Genomic DNA, 17,303 nt, shown 5'->3' with positions numbered 1-17,303 from the left:
AGAAATATCACTTTAAGCTATACTCAACTAATCCTCACAGATGCTACTCAGTGGACACAATTACTGTTCCTGTTTACAGTGAGTACTTAAGCACAGGAGTTAGAGAATCTGCCCACCCTTACAGAGGCCAGTAAGAACTGAAATCAGGATTCAAAGCCAAATAGTGTAAACTCACTAAGGTATGTTTTTATCTTAACAGTTAATCTGAAATAAGTGAGCGTCAAAACATACTTTACCCAAGATAAAGCACGATCTTCTTGATGTTGTTTTTTTAAAAAACTATTTTATTTATTTTGATGAGAGAGACAGAGAGAAAGACCACTGCTTAGCTCTGGCTTACGATGATGTTGGGAATTGAACCTGGGAATTTGGGGGCTGTTTCTATAGCCATTATGCTGTTCCCTAGCCCAAAGCAGGATCTTTTCTATCCTAGATTGATTTCTTACTGCATTGATAAATTTTACCATTTAATTATAGCATGCGCTAGTTAAAACTATTTAAAGTATGTACCAATGGATCAGTTAATTAATTTTTAAAAGATTTTATTTATGTATTTTTTAAATATTTATTTCCTTTTGTTGCCCTTGTTGTTTTATTGTTGTAGTTATTATTGTTGTCGTTGTTGGATAGGACAGAGAGAAATGGAGAGAGGAGGGGAAGATGGAGAGGGGTAGAGAAAGATAAGACACCTGCAGACCTGCTTCACCACCTATGAAGCGACTCCCCTGCAGGTGAGGAGCCGGGGGTTCGAACCGGAATCTTACACCAGTCCTTGCACTTTGTGCCATGTGCACTACCGCCGAACTCCCTTATTTATTTATTAATGAGAAAGAGAGAAGAAAGAGAAATAACCAGACATCACTGTGGTACATGTGCTGCCAGGGACTGAATTCAAGACCTCATGCTTGAGAGTCCAAGGCTTTATCAACTGTGCAACCTCCCAGACCAAATCCGTTAATTACCAACAAATGACTAACAAATTTACAATTACACTAAAGGCATGGATTCTCTTTCTATTTTATTTACTTACTGGATAGAGACAGAAAGAAACTGGGTGGGAAGAAAGAGCTAGAGAGAGAGGTAAGAGAGAGACCTGCAGCCCTGTTTCACTGCCCATGAAGTCTGGTCTTACCTACCAGTGGGGACCTCAGGCCTGCACCTGGGTCCTTGCACATGGCAACATGTCTGCTCTACACAGAGCACCATTACCTGGCCTCAAGGGCATGGATTCTTATTTTACTCATCTTCTACCTCAAATTTCCACTGTACTTGTTGAATGAATGCTTCCGTGACTAAAAAATGTTGGAAATTATTACCTTTATCAAGGAAAATCTCAAATCCTGAAACAAACAAACAAAAAACAGCGTTAATGTCCTGTTACTACCTTTTTTTCTTTATTGGGGGATTCATGTTTTACAGTCGACTGTAAATTGTCCTGTTCCTACTTTAAAAGAAAAAGCCTCTGGTCTTTCACTGCTGAGAATATCAGCTGTGGGCTAATGGCTTAACAACTTTTTATACTCAAATATAACTTATATACTCATGAAATAAAACACACAGACACATATATGTTCCTTCTGTATGTTTTTATCATCAACAGACAATAAATCTTGTCAAATGCTTTCTTGGCGTCAGGGTATGGTTTCTGTTTTTTCTTTCACTGATGTCGTATATTACATTGGCTGGTTTAAGCTGAACTGTGCAAGCACGCCCTGAATAAACCCACTTTACCATACTGTGTGAACACTCTGATGTGTTTTAATTCAATTCGCTAATGTTGGTCTACAGCTGCATTCCTCCTTTTTGTTGCAGTGGCTGTGGTTGTGGTGTCAGGATTATGTCGGCTGGCCTCATAAAAACAGAAGAGTAAACTTTAGAAACGCAGTCTTCTTGCTTCAATTCCTTTTATGAAATGTGAGCTGTTTATAATGGTCTGCCAGGCAGTCTGGTGCCTGGTCTCTTTTTCACCCCTTTCCCAGAACCTTCCTCCTGTTACTGCCGCACAGACTGCCATGCCATCCCCCCAACAAATCATGCTTCTTCTCACTCAGTCTTTGCTGTCTCCGCAGACAGCGGCGTGACTCATACTCCACTTCCTCAAGTGTTCACTGGGATGATAACGTCTGAATAAATTTCACTCTGTGCCTTTCACGAACTCCCCTCTCTGTGCACTGTTTCTTCTCAGCATTTAAGGCCATCCAGTATGAACCCAAGCAAGTGTCTTGAGGCTCAGACAGAGCTCTGTCTGTGGTAGAGGCAAGGCAGAGTGGCATAAAGAGGTGGACTAGGAGTTGCTATAAGGATTCCAAGACACAAACCCAGGCTTTCGCGCTGTCATATGGGTACTCAATCAGGAGCACCACCACCCAGCCCCCAAATCTCTGGAATTAAGTCAGTGCTCAGACCCCAAATCCTGCTAAGAGAAAAAGTCATGATTCCATCCCCAAAGTATTTCAATTCAGTGATGAATTGAGTCAAATTAAAAGTGCAAAAAAACCATTTTACTTATAAATTAAACTCTCAATTTAACGGCTTAATAGAATTAAGAGAAATTCTGAAGATAAACAGCAAGGAGAAAGTAAACATCAACCTCTACCGTTCTTTGACATAAGGTGTCCGGCAAACAATCAAAGATTTGAGACAAAGCAGCGTGAACATGCAGACCAGGCTCACAAAACAGAATGTGCAGCAGACACAGAACCAGTCCAAGTGTCAGAAAGATCAGCTACCCTGTGTCTCTGGAGGTCTGAAGAGAGTGGGAAGAAAAAATATTGGAGGGAAAATGTCCAAGAACTTTCTACAAAGGAAGACAGACATCACTGAACAAGTTTAAGAAGCTCAGTGAATTCCAAGCAGGATAAAATAATACAGAGGCTGAACCTAGGGGAGTCAGAAGATTTCCCGAAATGAATGACTTGTGTTCTGACTAAAGATGGGGTCAAAGACCGTATCGTATGCTCCACCGTGGCACGCTGGTCACTTGACCAAGGATATTTTTCACCTACTTCTCTAAAAATAGGAAATAAATCTCTGTAGTGGTACTGAGGGGAAAAAAAAAACAGCCTTATCACCTGCAGACTACAAGGCCTGTTTTTAATGTCTTTGTAAATAAAACTTTCTCTCTCTCTCTCTCTCTTTTTTTTTGCCTCCAGGATTATTTCTGGGGCTCGGTGCCTGCACTACAAATCCACTGTTCCTGGAGACCATTTTTTCCCCTTTTGTTGCCCTTGTTGTTCTATCATTGCTGTGACTATTATTATTGTTATTGTTGTTACTGTTGTTGGATAGGACAGACAGAAATGGAGAGAGGAGGGGAAGACAGAGAGGGGGAGAGAAAGACAGACACCTGCAGACCTGCTTCACTGCCTGTGAAGCGACTCCCCTGCAGGTGGGGAGCCGGGGGCTCAAACTGGGATCCCTACGCCGGCCCTTGTCTTTTTGTCTTTTTAAAGATGGTTTGTTTATTATTTATTTTATGTGGGAACTGCTCAACCCTGGTTTATGGTAGTACCAGGGACTGAACAGGGGACCTCTGGCACCATGAAAGTCTGCTGAACGACTGATGGTGCATCTCCCAGGCCCAGGTATATTCATGTATTAACAAGATAGGGAATAAGAGAGGGAGGGAGAGAGGGAGGGAGAGAGGGAGGGAGAGAGGGGGGGAGAGAGAACCGACCATTACTCTGCCATATGCAGTGCCAGAGATCAAACTAGGGACCTCAGACTTGCAAATCCTGTGCTACACCTTCCCTTCCTACCATTCCTTTCCTTTACTGTTGTTGTTTTTTTTTTTAAAAAAAAAAAAAAAGCGAAAACAACAAGGGCAACAAAAGGGAATAAATAAATAAAATTAAATTAAATTTAAAAAATTAATTAATTAATTAAAAAATTTAAAAAAGCATATGGGGTTTTTCTAAATGTTTTACTTATTTATTATTGGCTAGAGACCAATTGAGAGAGAAGGGGAGAGGAAGAGAGGGAGAGAATGAGAGAGGGAGAGAGACACTGCAGCCCAGCTTCACCTCGCATGAAGCTTTCTCCCTGCAGGCGGAGACCAGGGGCTTGAACCTGGGTCTTTGAGCACTGCGATATGCACTTAACCAGGTGTGCCACCGCCTGCCCCCACCCCCATTCCTGGGTCTGTCTTTATGAACTTCTTGTTCCCTTTCAAGAAACAATGTAATTTAAATGGAATGACCACATGATCAGTCACATTACCCTTTGTATGTGCTTCCCTGGATATGTAATCAGTTTTTTTTTTTGTTTGTCAATTATTTTCTAGTCCTATAGAAGGGTAGACAGAAGTTAGTTTTCTCCCTAACACTAATATTTTATAAAGTTCAATGACAAATCAACCTAGTAGCTAGAGATCTGTATATAAATAGGGAGGTTCCTAGAAGCTGATTTGTAATAACGTTTAATCCTTGTCTTCAAACATGGATAAGTTAAATGTGTAGTTATAGTCCTAGGCAGAGGGTATGCTGCAACTTCCTCATTCCAGCCTAACTTAATTTTACTCTAGAATTTCTGATGAATTTTTTTTAAAAAAACAAGTAAGCTTAGTCACCAAGGTCAGTTATCAAAAATCTTTTTTGCTAGGTGGTGGCACACCCAGCTGAACATACATTACAATATGCAAAGACCAGGGTTCAAGCCCCCAGCACCCACCTGAAGGGGGAAAGCTTTCTCTCTCAGATCTCCCGAGATCCAGGAAGTGGCTCAATGGCTGAAGAGGTGGACTCTCAACTAGGAGGTCCTGAATTCTACCCTGGCATTACACGTGCCAGTGATGCTCTCATTCTCTCTTCCTCTTTCTCATAAATAAGCAAGCAAACACTGCGTCACAGAGGTGCTCAGAGGTTATCCCGAGGATGTATGAGGCTTTGGGTTCATAACTGCCAAATATTCTGACACTCAGAACAGAGTTTAGGGGTAAAGCAAAGGCATTTGAGGCACTGAGGTCAAACCCAGGCACGACAAAAAAAAAAAAAAAAAAGTAAGGAGGGAAACAATCTGGAGAACACCTGAGGAAGTCAGGCGTTGCTTCCTGTATCTGAGGGGGAAGAGTAAGAAGGAAGGACACCTGCAAGCCGTAACAGGTGTAGGTGCGGCTTAGAAAGGAAGTGAAGGGGAGTCGGGTGGTAGCGCAGCAGGTTAAGTGCACATGGCACCAAGCGCAAGGACCCACCACTTGTGGCGGGGATCGCTTCACAGGTGGTGAAGCAGGTCTGCAGGTGTCTTTCTCTCTCCCCCCCGTCTTCCCCTCCTCTCTCCATTTCTCTCTGTCCTATCCAACAACATCAATCACAACAATAAAAAAAAAGGGGGGCAACAAAAAGGGAAAATAAATATTTTTTAAATTACAAAAAAAAAAAAAGGAAGTGAAGGCAAGGACTTAGCAGGAAATAAAAATGAGTATCAGCTTCCACATGGAGTCAACCATCTTTGCCCAAGTGGACCATATACTTACTTCTCTGGTTTGCCTTTTCATGTTCCTGATTAAAAGTCTAAAATATGAGGGAGGAAAGTTCCATGAGTAGTAATTAGACTTAAGGGAAGAAAAAAAGCCTCTAACAATGGAAGAAAATCACTAATTAGATTCTTACTAAAAAAAAAAAAAAAAAGTGAGGGTGGGGGTGGTCCAGGAGGTGACAAAGTAGATAAAGCACTGGTCTCTGAAGCATGAGGTTCTGAATTCAGTCCCCAACAGCACATGTACCAGAGTGCTAGCTGGTTCTCTCTCTATCTTTCTCGTGAATAAATTCTTTAAAGGGGGGCATATACTCAGATAAGCAGTGTGTTGCTCTGCCATCTGCACAGCCCAGGTTTAAGCTTCAGTGCCATGGTCTCTTTCACTACCATCTCCGCCTCTGTCTCTGTCAAACACACACCCCACACCAGACCAGACAGATCTGAAATTCCCCATCTATCAATCTCCATTTATCTATATAATAATATACTTCCTAGTATGTAGTAACACTAGTATCTTTGATAATTAGATTATAGGAAACCACAGGCATGCCACAGGCATGAAAAGGTCAAGTTTAATTTAAACTGCTCAGATATCTATTTGTTCTGTGGAAAAACAGACATAAGGTTAAAAAAAAAAAAAACTAGAAAAAGCCAGAAATGACTTGAGTTAGGTGGTAATAATGGGAATGTAAAGAAATGGTGTGGTGGGGCCAGGCGGTGGGCACCTGGCTAAGTGCACACGTTACAGTGCGCAAGGCCCTGGGTTCAAGCCCCTGGTCCCCACCTGCAGGGGGAAAGCTTCACAAATGGTGAAGTAGAGTTGCAGGTATCTCTCTGTCTCTTTCCCTCACTCTCGCCCCTTTTCTCAATTTCTCTCTGTCTCAATCTAATATAAATAAATAAATTTTTTAAAAAAAGAAATGGTATGGTTTAAAGCATACAAAAGTGAAAATGTCAGACATTAAGTGAAACATGTAGTAGATGACAGAAAATGATTCAGTAGGAGGAGATTTTTTAGTATTTAATTAATTTTTTATTGTTGTTGTAGTCGTTAGATAGGACAGAGAGAAATGGAGAGAGGAGGGGAAGTCAGAGAAAGATAGATACCTGCAGACATGCTTCACCCCCTGTGAAGGGGCTCTCCTGCAGGAGGGGAGCCAGGGGCTCAAACCGGGATCCTTAAGCAGGTCCTTGCACTTCAAGACACATGCACTACCGCCTGACTCCCAGTATTTCATTTATTTTTATACAGAGAAATTGAGAGGGGAGGAGAACATGGGAGGGAGAGAAGGAGAGAAGGAGGGAGAGAAAGACCTGTAGCACTACTTCACCACTCCAGGAACTTGTGGGGACTGGGGGGCTTGAACCCAGAGCCTCACACACTGTTATGTGTGCATTTACTGGGTGTGCCACCACCCAATCCTGGGAGGGGCTACTATTCTTAATATGATAGTCAGGAGAAGAGGAAACTGGAGCTACAACCTGAACATTAAAAAAAAGAGTAAGTCCCCAACACATCCATCCAAAAAGATCTGTGTACACATATGTTCTTGGCAGCACAAGCTGTAATAGCCAAAACCTGGAAGCAACCCAGGTGTCCAACAACAGATGAGTGGCCGAGCAAGTTGTGGTCTATATACACAATGGAATACTACTCAGCTGTAAAAAATGGTGACTTCACCGTTTTCAGCCGATCTTGGACGGACCTTGAAAAAATCATGTTGAGTGAAATAAGTCAGAAACAGAAGGATGAATATGGGATGATCTCACTCTCAGGCTGAAGTTGAAAAACAAGATCAGAAAAGAAAACACAAGTAGAACCTGAACTGGAATTGGCGTATTGCACCAAAGTAAAAGACTCTGGGGGGCGGGGGTGGGGTGGGTAGATTACAGGTCCAAGAAGGATTCAGAGAACCTAGTGGGGGTTGTATTGTTATATGGGAAACTGGGGAATGTTATGCATGTACAAACTATTGTACTTACTGTTGAATGTAAAACATTAATTCCCCAATAAAAAAAAAAAGAAAAACATTGACCTTGGAGGAGCAGTGAAATCATACATGAGTAAGATCCCAGCTGTGTAGAAATAAATGAATAATTAAATTATACAGTAAAAAAAAAAAAAGTAAGTCATGGGAAAAACCTTGAGTGTTTTCACAAGTGAGCGGGGGGGGGGGGGGGGGGCAGGTGGTGGTGCACCTGGTTGAGCGCATGTATTACAATGCGTAAGGACCCAGGTTCGAGCCCCCACTTGCAGGGGGAAAGCTTTGCGAGTGGTGAAGCAGTGCTGCAAGTGTCTCTCTGTCTCTCTCCCTCTCTATCACCCTCTTCCCTCGTGAATTGTGGCTGTCTCTATCCAATAAGTAAAGCTTAAAAAATACAATAAAATAAAATAAAAAGATGAGCAAGCTGTGCCTGGCTCCTTTTCTGTTGTTGTTTTAACATAACTTTACTCAGCCTTGACTAATGGTGGTGCAGGGGACTGAACCCGGGACTTCAGAGCCTCAGACATGAGCTTTACTCTTTTTAAACCATTATTAAAAATGTTTTTTATTATTTTTATTTATTGAATAGAGTCAGACAGAAATTGAGACGGAGGGGGTGACAGAGAGGAACGGAGACAGAGAGACACCTGCAGCCCTGCTTCACCACTCGCAGAGCTTTCCCTCTGCAGGTGGGGACCAGAGGCTTAAACCCGGGTCCTTGAGTATTGTAACATGTGCGCTCAACGAGGTGCGCCACCACCCAACCCCCTTTTTGCATAACCATTAAGCTCTCTCCCCAATCTTCATTCTTTAACCTCCACACCACTCTTATCATTTTTAATATTTTTATTTATTTGTTACTGGATAGAGACAGAGAGAAACTGAGGGGGGAGGTAGAGAGAAAAAAAGAGACAGAGAGACACTTGCAGCCCTGCTTCACCACTCATGAAGCTTGCCCCCGGCAGGTGGGGACTGGGGCTTGAACCCAGGTCCTTGTGCATTGTAGTGTGTGCTCTTAACCAGGTGCACCACCGCCGGGCCCCATACCATTCTTCTAACAATCTACACAGAGCCAGGGCATTCATTCAGAACTACTTTTTGTGTATCACTTTATGTACTTGAGAAATGGACCAAAAAAAAAAAAGGAAGAAGGGGGGTCCAGTCAGTCACAGCAAAGCGTCCCGCTGAAGGCACTTTACTAACAAAGCAGTTTCCATCTAACTCAGGATCGCTACAGTAGTACTATTTTGTGGGGATAATTACTGAACTTTGGACTATTTTATTGTTCATTCATTGAACATGAATCATTCAACACAGTCTGACGGTACTACAATTCTAACATGACAAATAACAGTAAGTTACTGTGCACAACCCAGGTTTGAGCACAGGCCCCACCAAGCTAGAGATTCCCATGCTGTGACCTCTTCCCTCTCTCCAGCAGCCCCTCCCCAACCCCCATACACGATGTCAGCTTGGAGCAGTGAAATCACTGCAGCAATAACAAAATAATGTGACCCTGTTTGATTACTGGAGTAACCCAGTGCATGCTCCTGCCTTAAAGGGGCAGCATACTGCCCAAAAGCTGTAAAAAGTTATTCAACATCTTTAGTCATCACAGAAATGCAAATCAGAACCATAAAGAGATACTGCTTCACACCTACCAGAAAGGTCACACTTTTTTTTAAGTGGAAAATAACAAGTGCCAACAACAGCGGGGAAGAAACTGAAGTTCTCATACTTTGCTCACTAGAATGTACACTGGTGTGGTCAAGTTGGAAAACATTTTGGTGTAAAACCTCAAAGTACTGAGGCCAGGTGGTGGCACACCTGGTTGAGTGCATGTTACAACGCACACGGACTCGGGTTCAAGCCTCTGGTTCCCGCCTGCAGGGGGAAAGCTTCACAAATGGTAAAGCAGGGTTGCAGGTCTCTCTCTCTTTCTCTCTCTCTCTCTCTCTGCCCCCCTTCCTCTCAATTTCTGGCTGTCTAAATCCATTAAATAAATAAAGATAATAAAAGTAAAAATAAATACATAAAACCTCAAAATATTAAACAGAAGCACCCTATCACCCTGCAGTTCCATTCCTAGATATATATTAGGCCCAGGACAGGGAAGTTCAGCATTAGAGTGCTATTGGACCTGCATGCCTGCGGCCCAAGGCCCAGCAGCCCCAGGCACAAGCCATGGATGGCACTGCCACATGCCAGAGCTAAGCAGTACTCTCATCTCTCTTGCTCGCTCATCTAAATATGTAACTCTTCTTTTTAATTTTTTATTTACTTTATTATTTATTACTGGATAGACACAGAGAGAAATTGAGATGGGAGTGGGAGATAGAAAGGGAAAGAGACAGACAACTGTAGCCCTGCTTCAATACTCATGAAGCTTCCCCACTGCAGATGGGGACCAGGGGCTTGAACCTGGGTCCTTGCACACTATAGTGTGTGCCCTTAACCAGGTGCACCACCCTCTGGCCCCAAATATGTAACTCTTTAAAAGGAAAAATTTTAACAGCAACTTGAGGCCTAGAAGGTGGTTCGGCAGCAAAAGCACACGTATGAGGCCCAGTGCTCAGTCCCTGGCCCTGCATACACCAGAGCAGAGAGTCAGTTCTCTCTCTCAAGTGAATCTTTTTTAAACACAGAGAAGTAAGCTACTTGTACACAACTGCTCCCAAATACCAGACGGCACTCACCACTGGTGTCCACTGACAAATGGATAAGCACAAGGTGATATGTTACATGCATTAGAGTATTATCTGACCTTAAATAACGAAGCATGTGGCTCTGGAGGTGGGGCAGTGGGCAAAGTACTGGACTCTTAAGCATGAAGTCCCAAGTTTGATTCCTAGCACTGCATGTGCCAGGGTGATGCTCTGGTTCCTTTCTGCTCTCATAAATAAATTTTAAAATAATAATGATCAAATACTGACACATCTATAATACATACATACTTTGAAAACATACTAAGTTAAATAGAACAGACACAAAGGGCTAACCAAACTATTGCATGAATTCAATTATGCAAAATATCGAGAACAGGGGGCTGGAGGTGGCCCACACAGTACGGATTAAGCACACACAGTACGAGGTGCAAGGACCTGTGCAAGGATCCTGGTTCAAGCTCCCGCTCCCCACCTGCAGGGGGGAAGCTTCACAAGCCCTGAAGCACCAGGTTTGCAGGTGTCTATCTTTCTCTTCCCCTCCCCGCTCAAGTTTTCTCTGTTCTATCCAATAAAATGGAAAAAACGGCCACCATTGGATTCATAGTGCCGGCACTGAGCCCCACTGATAACCCTGGGGGCAATAAATAAATAAACAAGTAAATATAAGATATGTAAAATAGTTGGAAGGGCAATGGCAGAATGGTTGAGAGCACGTTACAATGCGCTTTACAATGTGCAAGCCCCCAGTCTCCACCGAAAAAGGGAAAGCTTTATAAATGGTGAGCAGTGATACAGGTGTCTCTCCCTCTCTATCACCCCCCCATCAATTGATATCTCTATCCAATAAGTAAAAATAATAATATTTAAAAATAAAATTTCTAGGCAATTTAGAGACATAAAGTGACTAGCAGTTCCTGGGGGCTGGGAAGCCAGGGACGGATAATTATTTCTCGGGAATGGAATTTGTTTACGATGAAAATGTTCCGCAACAGCAGTGAAGGGGCACAGCACTGCAATTACTGTCACCAACCTGTACATTTTCAAATGTCTGCTGGCACTGTATCTTTTTTACTGGAAGATTAGTGGTTTACAGTACAGCTGTTGGCACCTGGGTGCAATTTCTCACCTTGCCATGATAGGTGTCTGCAGAACACTCTCACCACAACTTGGGACCTCTTCCACCATCCAGCACCAGGACCTCAGGACGCACCCCCGCCCCCACCCCCAGACCTCTCCCCGCCCTCCTTCCCCAAAGCAAAGTCCTTGCTGTGGTGCAATTCCCCAAACCAGCCCAAGTACTTCGTGTTTTCCCTCTCTGTTTTTTTTAAGTTCTGCTCATGAATGAGGTCATCTCATATTCGTCCAATGGCTCGGCTTCTAATCCTTGCTTATAAGTCTTTAAAAGGACCACTGCCACTGCGGGGGAGCTGGGCAGTGGTAGCACAGTGGGTTAAGTGCACATAGTGCAAGCAGCAAGGGCCAGTGTAAGGATCCCGGTTCAAGCCCCCACCCTCATCACTCCTCAGGCAGTGAAGGAGGTCTGCAGGTGTCTTTCTCTCCCGTCTTCCCCTGCTCTCTCGATTTCTCTGTCCTATCCAACAACAACTATGACAATAATAACAACTACAACAAGCCCAACAACAAGTGCAACAAAATGGGAAAAAAGAAGATCAACGAAAGTAAATGTTGGTTCTTCGAAAGAGTGAACAAAATCGACAAACCTTTAGCCGGACTCACAAAACAAAACAGGGAGAAGACCCAAATAAATCGGATAGTAAATGAAAGAGGAGATATCACAGCAGACACCGCAGAAATTCAACATATCATGCGAGGCTTCTATGAACAACTCTATGCCACCAAGCTAGAGAATCTGGAAGAAATGGACGATTTCCTAGATACCTACCAATATCCAAAACTAAGTAAAGAGGAAGTGGATAACATGAACAGGCCCATCACAGCCAATGAAATTGAAACAGTTATCAAAAATCTCCCCAAAAATAAAAGTCCTGGACCAGATAGTTTTACAAATGAATTCTACAAAACCTTCAAAGAAGAACTAATACCTCTACTTTTAAAAGTCTTCCAGAAGATTGAAGACACTGGAATATTCCCTGCCAGCTTTTATGAAGCTAACATCACTCTGATACCAAAAGCAAACAGGGACACAACCAAAAAAGAAAACTACAGACCAATATCTCTGATGAACATAGATGCTAAAATACTGAACAAAATTCTAGCCAACCGGATACAGCAATATATTAAAAAGATTGTTCATCATGACCAAGTGGGGTTTATCCCAGGCATGCAAGGTTGGTTTAATATACCTCAATCAATCAATGTGATCCACCACATCAACAAAAGCAAGACCAAAAACCACATGGTCATATCAATAGATGCAGCGAAAGCCTTTGACAAAATACAACATCCCTTTATGATCAAAACACTACAAAAAATGGGAATAGATGGAAAATTCCGGAAGATAGTGGAGTCTATATATAGCAAACCTACAGCCAACATCATACTCAATGGTGAAAAACTGGAAGCATTTCCAATCACAGCAGGTACTAGACAGGGCTGCCCACTATCACCATTACTATTCAACATAGTGTTGGAAGTTCTTGCCATAGCAATCAGGCAGCAGGTGCAAGGAATTAAAGGCAAACAGATTGGAAGAGAAGAAGTCAAACTCTCCCTATTTGCAGATGACATGATAGCATACACAGAAAAATCTAAGGAATCCAGCAAGAAGCTTTTGGAAATCATCAGGAAATACAGTAAGGTGTCAGGCTACAAAATTAACATTCAAAAGTCAGTGGCATTCCTCTATGCAAACACTAAGTTAGAAGAAATTGAAATGCAGAAATCACTTCCTTTTACTATAGCAACAAAAACAATAAAATATCTAGGAGTAAACCTAACCAAAGAAGTGAAAGACTTGTATACTGAAAATTATGAGTCACTACTCAAAGAAATTGAAAAAGACACAAAGAAGTGGAAAGATATTCCATGTTCATGGGTTGGTAGAATTAATATCATCAAAATGAATATACTACCCAGAGCCATCTACAAATTTAATGCTATCCCCATCAAGATCCCAAGCACATTTTTTTAGGAGAATAAAACAAATGCTACAAATGTTTATCTGGAACCAGAAAAGACCTAGAATTGCCAAAACAATCTTGAGAGAAAAAAGAACAGAACCGGAGGCATCACACTCCCAGATCTCAAACTGTATTATAGGGCCATTGTCATCAAAACTGCTTGGTACTGGAACATGAATAGACACACTGACCAGTGGAATAGAATTGAGACCGCAGAAGTGAGCCCCCACACCTATGGACATCTCATCTTTGACAAAGGGGCCCAGACTATTACATGGGGAAAGCAGAGTCTCTTCAACAAATGGTGTTGGAAACAATGGGTTGAAACATGCAGAAGAATGAAACTGAATCACTGTATTTCACCAAATACAAAAGTAAATTCCAAGTGGATCAAGGTCTTGGATGTTAGACCACAAACTATCAGATACTTAGAAGAAAATATTGGCAGAACTCATTTCCGCATAAATTTTAAAGGCATCTTCAATGAAATGAATCCAATTACAAAGAAGACTAAGGCAAGTATAAACCTATGGGACTACATCAAATTAAAAAGCTTCTTCACAGCAAAAGAAACCACTACCCAAACCAAGAGACCCCTCACAGAATGGGAGAAGGTCTTTACATGCCATACATCAGACAAGAGTTTAATAACCAACATATATAAAGAGCTTGCCAAACTCAACAACAAGACAACAAATAACCCCATCCAAAAATGGGGGGAGGACATGGACAGAATATTCACCACAGAAGAGATCCAAAAGGCTGAGAAACACATGAAAAAAATGCTCCAAGTCTCTGATTGTCAGAGAAATGGAAATCAAGACAACAATGTGATACTACTTCACTCCTGTGAGAATGTCATGCATCAGAAAAGGGAACAGCAGCAAATGCTGGAGAAGTTGTGGGGTCAAAGGAACCCTCCTACACTGCTGGTGGGAATGTAAATTGGTCCAATCTCTGTGGAGAACAGTCTGGAGAACTCTCAGAAGGCTAGAAATGGACCTACCCTATGACCCTGCAATTCCCCTCCTGGGGATATATCCTAAGGAACCCAACACACCCATCCAAAAAGATCTGTGTACACATATGTTCTTGGCAGCACAAGTTGTAATAGCCAAAACCTGGAAGCAACCCAGGTGTCCAACAATAGATGAGTGGCTGAGCAAGTTGTGGTGTATATATACACAATGGAATACTACTCAGCTGTAAAAAATGGTGACTTCACCGTTTTCAGCTGATCTTGGATGGACCTTGAAAAAATCATGTTAAGTGAAATAAGTCAGAAACAGAAGGATGAGTATGGGATGATCTCACTCTCAGGCAGAAGTTGAAAAACAAGATCAGAAAAGAAAACACGATCAGAAAAGAAAACAGAAGTAGAACCTGAACTGGAATTGGCATATCACACCAAAGTAAAAGACTCTGGGGTGGGTGGGTGGGTAGATTACAGGTCCAAGAAGGATTCAGAGGACCTAGTGGGGGTTGTATTGTTATATGGGAAACTGGGGAATGTTATGCATGTACAAACTACTGTACTTACTGTTGAATGTAAAACATTAATTCCCCAATAAAAAAAAAAAGAGAAAAATAAAAATAAAATAAAATTTAGATGGAAAAAAAATGGGAAAAAAGGCCTCCAGGAGCAGTAGATTCGCAGTGCAGGCACAGAGTCCCAGCGATGACCCCGGAGGAAAAAAAGAACTGTATAGCCAGATGGGTGGGACAGCACAATGGTCACTGCAAAGGACGTTGATAGCACTGCATCACCTCCCAGGCTACACCTAGATGTATTCTTAAGGTCAGGATATAAATACTGAATTCAACGTCATCACACAACTTTCAGCAAGTGAACAGAAGAACGACTACAGTCTGTCTCCAGCTTTTCCCGGTTTAGTTTTCTCCTTCCTCAATTCCTGCTCCCTGACCCCGAAGGGTGAGGCGGACGGACAACAAAGCCTACAGCTGGAGAAGCCAGTTTCGGACACCGAGCCATAACACTCGAGAATAATACTGTCTGTGCCTTCGCCCCTCCAAGTCTTCATTGTTTCCCGTCACTCGGGAGAGAAAATTGGCAAATGTTTTCAATGGGACGGAGCTCCTGGAAAGATGCGCTAAATACACACTCCTGTAAGACTTTCCCCCCCCAAGCAAGTGGATTCTGAGAGGGAGGGAGGGAGGGACAGGAAGAGAGAGAGAGGGAGAGGGACGAGAAGGGGGACAGGGAGAAAGAAGGGGAGAAGGAAGGGGGGAAGAAAAGAGAAAAAGAAAAAGGAGGCGACGGAGGGGGTGTTGAGAAGGAAAAGAATGCCTGGGCTGGGAGTCAGCATAATGGTTCTGCATAAAGACTCTCCGGCCTGAGGCTGCGAGGTCCAAGGTTCAATCCCCAGCACCGCCACCCAGGTTGCTCTCCCGCACGCACCTTTCTCCGTGTCTGTGTGCCATTAAAAATGAGAAATTAAAAAAAAAGAGAGAGAGTAATTAGGGAGTCGGGCAGTAGCACAGCGGGCTAAGCGCAGGTGGCGCAAAGCACAAGGACCGGCATAAGGATCCCGGTTCGAGCCCCCGGCTCCCCACCTGCAGAGGAGTCGCTTCCCAGGCGGTGAAGCAGGTCTGCAGGTGTCTGTCTTTCTCTCTCCCTCTCTGTCTTCCCCTCCTCTCTCCATTTCTCTCTGTCCTGTCCAACAACAACGACATCAATAACTACAACAATAAAACAAGGGCAACAAAAGGGGATAAAAAATAAAAAATTTTAAAAATAAAAAAATGAGAAGAAGATATAGATGAAGATGAAGAAGAACAGAAGACGACTGTTGATCTTTTAAAAGAAAAAAAGGATGAACACCCCCCAGTCCCACTCGGAGGGGGAAGGGGGAGGAACGCGGCGCAGGCACCCGGGGGCAGGACGGGTCGCGGCGCTGCGGCGAGGCCCCCGGGGGAGGTCTCGGGGGTCCCTGGGGGTCCCTGGGGAGCTCCTGGGGGTCCCGGGGGGCCGGTCACACTTCGCGACCAAACTCACCGCACCGGGCGAGGCGGGGCGGGGGTCGCAGGCGGGGGGGGGGCCCCACGACCCGCGGGCCTCGCCTTCTCCGTCCTCCCGGGGTCCCCCGGGCTCCACCCCGCCCCGGCAGAGGGTGGGGGCGTCCCCGCCGTCGCGATCGCCGCTCACCTTACTCCTTCGGGCCCTCCGTCTCTGCCGAAAGCCGAGCCTCCGCGGCCGCCAAACTTCGAGACATTTTCCGCAACTCCCGCCCCCCCCAACCCCTCAGCCGCCTCAGCAGCTGCTGAGCTTCGGCGGACTCTGCGGCCAGCCGAGCACAGGCGTCACTTCCGGTCAGGGAAGCACCGCCCCCTCTGTGCTCAAGCTTCGAGCCGATTGGTTGGTGCCGGACGGCCTACCTGATGGGTGGGCGGGGCCTGGGCCAGTCGCGTGAGTCTCGCGCTGGGCTGGTGGGGTCAGGGGCCGCCGAGTCCCCGCACCCGAAAATGCTGAGCCCGGTCCACGCTGCTCCCTGGGGTGCGGCCACGGGTCAGGGGTGGGAGGTGGGAGGCCTCTGGGGACCCCAGGCGGCCACCGCTCGGAGCCGGCGTGCAAATCCTCGCCGAGGACTCACTCTGTTGTTCCCCGCGGTGTGGGCCCGGGGCTACTGGGGAATGACTTTGACTGCCAACTCAGAAGTGCAAACTCAGAAGCTCACTCCCACCAGCCTTCACCCAGCCTTGCCGTGGATCATGTGCTCCAGGGTGTGCAATTCTCAGCTCGTCGGTGGACGGGGTTTTCTCGTTTCAGTCCTCACACCAGCCAGGTACAGAGCAATCCCATAACTCAGCCAGAGGGCTCTGGTCTCCAGGATGGTACCTTCTTCAAGAGAACCGGATGAGATGATGTTTCTAAAAGCCTTTAAATGTTCGATTGAGAACAATTACATCAACCCAGCAAGCAGAAATATACATATATATCCCCAGTTACAGGATAGCACAAACACGATTCAAACTCAGCTCTTAGGCCAGTCCCCTGGTGGTTCCAGAGGTTCATAATTTAAGGTAGTAGACAGATTGCAACTGCAATTGTCACTTAAAGA

The 17,303-nt window shown here is 44.3% G+C and overlaps 1 protein-coding gene across 2 annotated transcripts in view; it reads right to left on the bottom strand.

Moving 5' to 3' along the window:
• The window catches only part of PIK3C2A (phosphatidylinositol-4-phosphate 3-kinase catalytic subunit type 2 alpha), an 87,986-nt gene extending 71,450 nt beyond the window's left edge, over window positions 1–16,536 (bottom strand). For both annotated transcript variants that reach the window (XR_009545666.1, XM_007515846.3), the window contains exon 1: window positions 16,391–16,536. The gene's annotated coding sequence lies outside the window, so the exon portion shown is untranslated. The remainder of the gene's footprint in view (window positions 1–16,390) is intronic.
• Between the last annotated feature and the right edge of the window lie 767 nt (window positions 16,537–17,303).

The sequence above is a fragment of the Erinaceus europaeus genome, chromosome 17, assembly GCF_950295315.1.
Source record: "Erinaceus europaeus chromosome 17, mEriEur2.1, whole genome shotgun sequence".
NCBI classification, from domain to species: Eukaryota; Metazoa; Chordata; class Mammalia; order Eulipotyphla; family Erinaceidae; genus Erinaceus; species Erinaceus europaeus.
The sequence above is the reverse complement of the archived record's forward strand: the minus strand, read 5'-3'. Positions and strand labels throughout refer to the sequence as shown.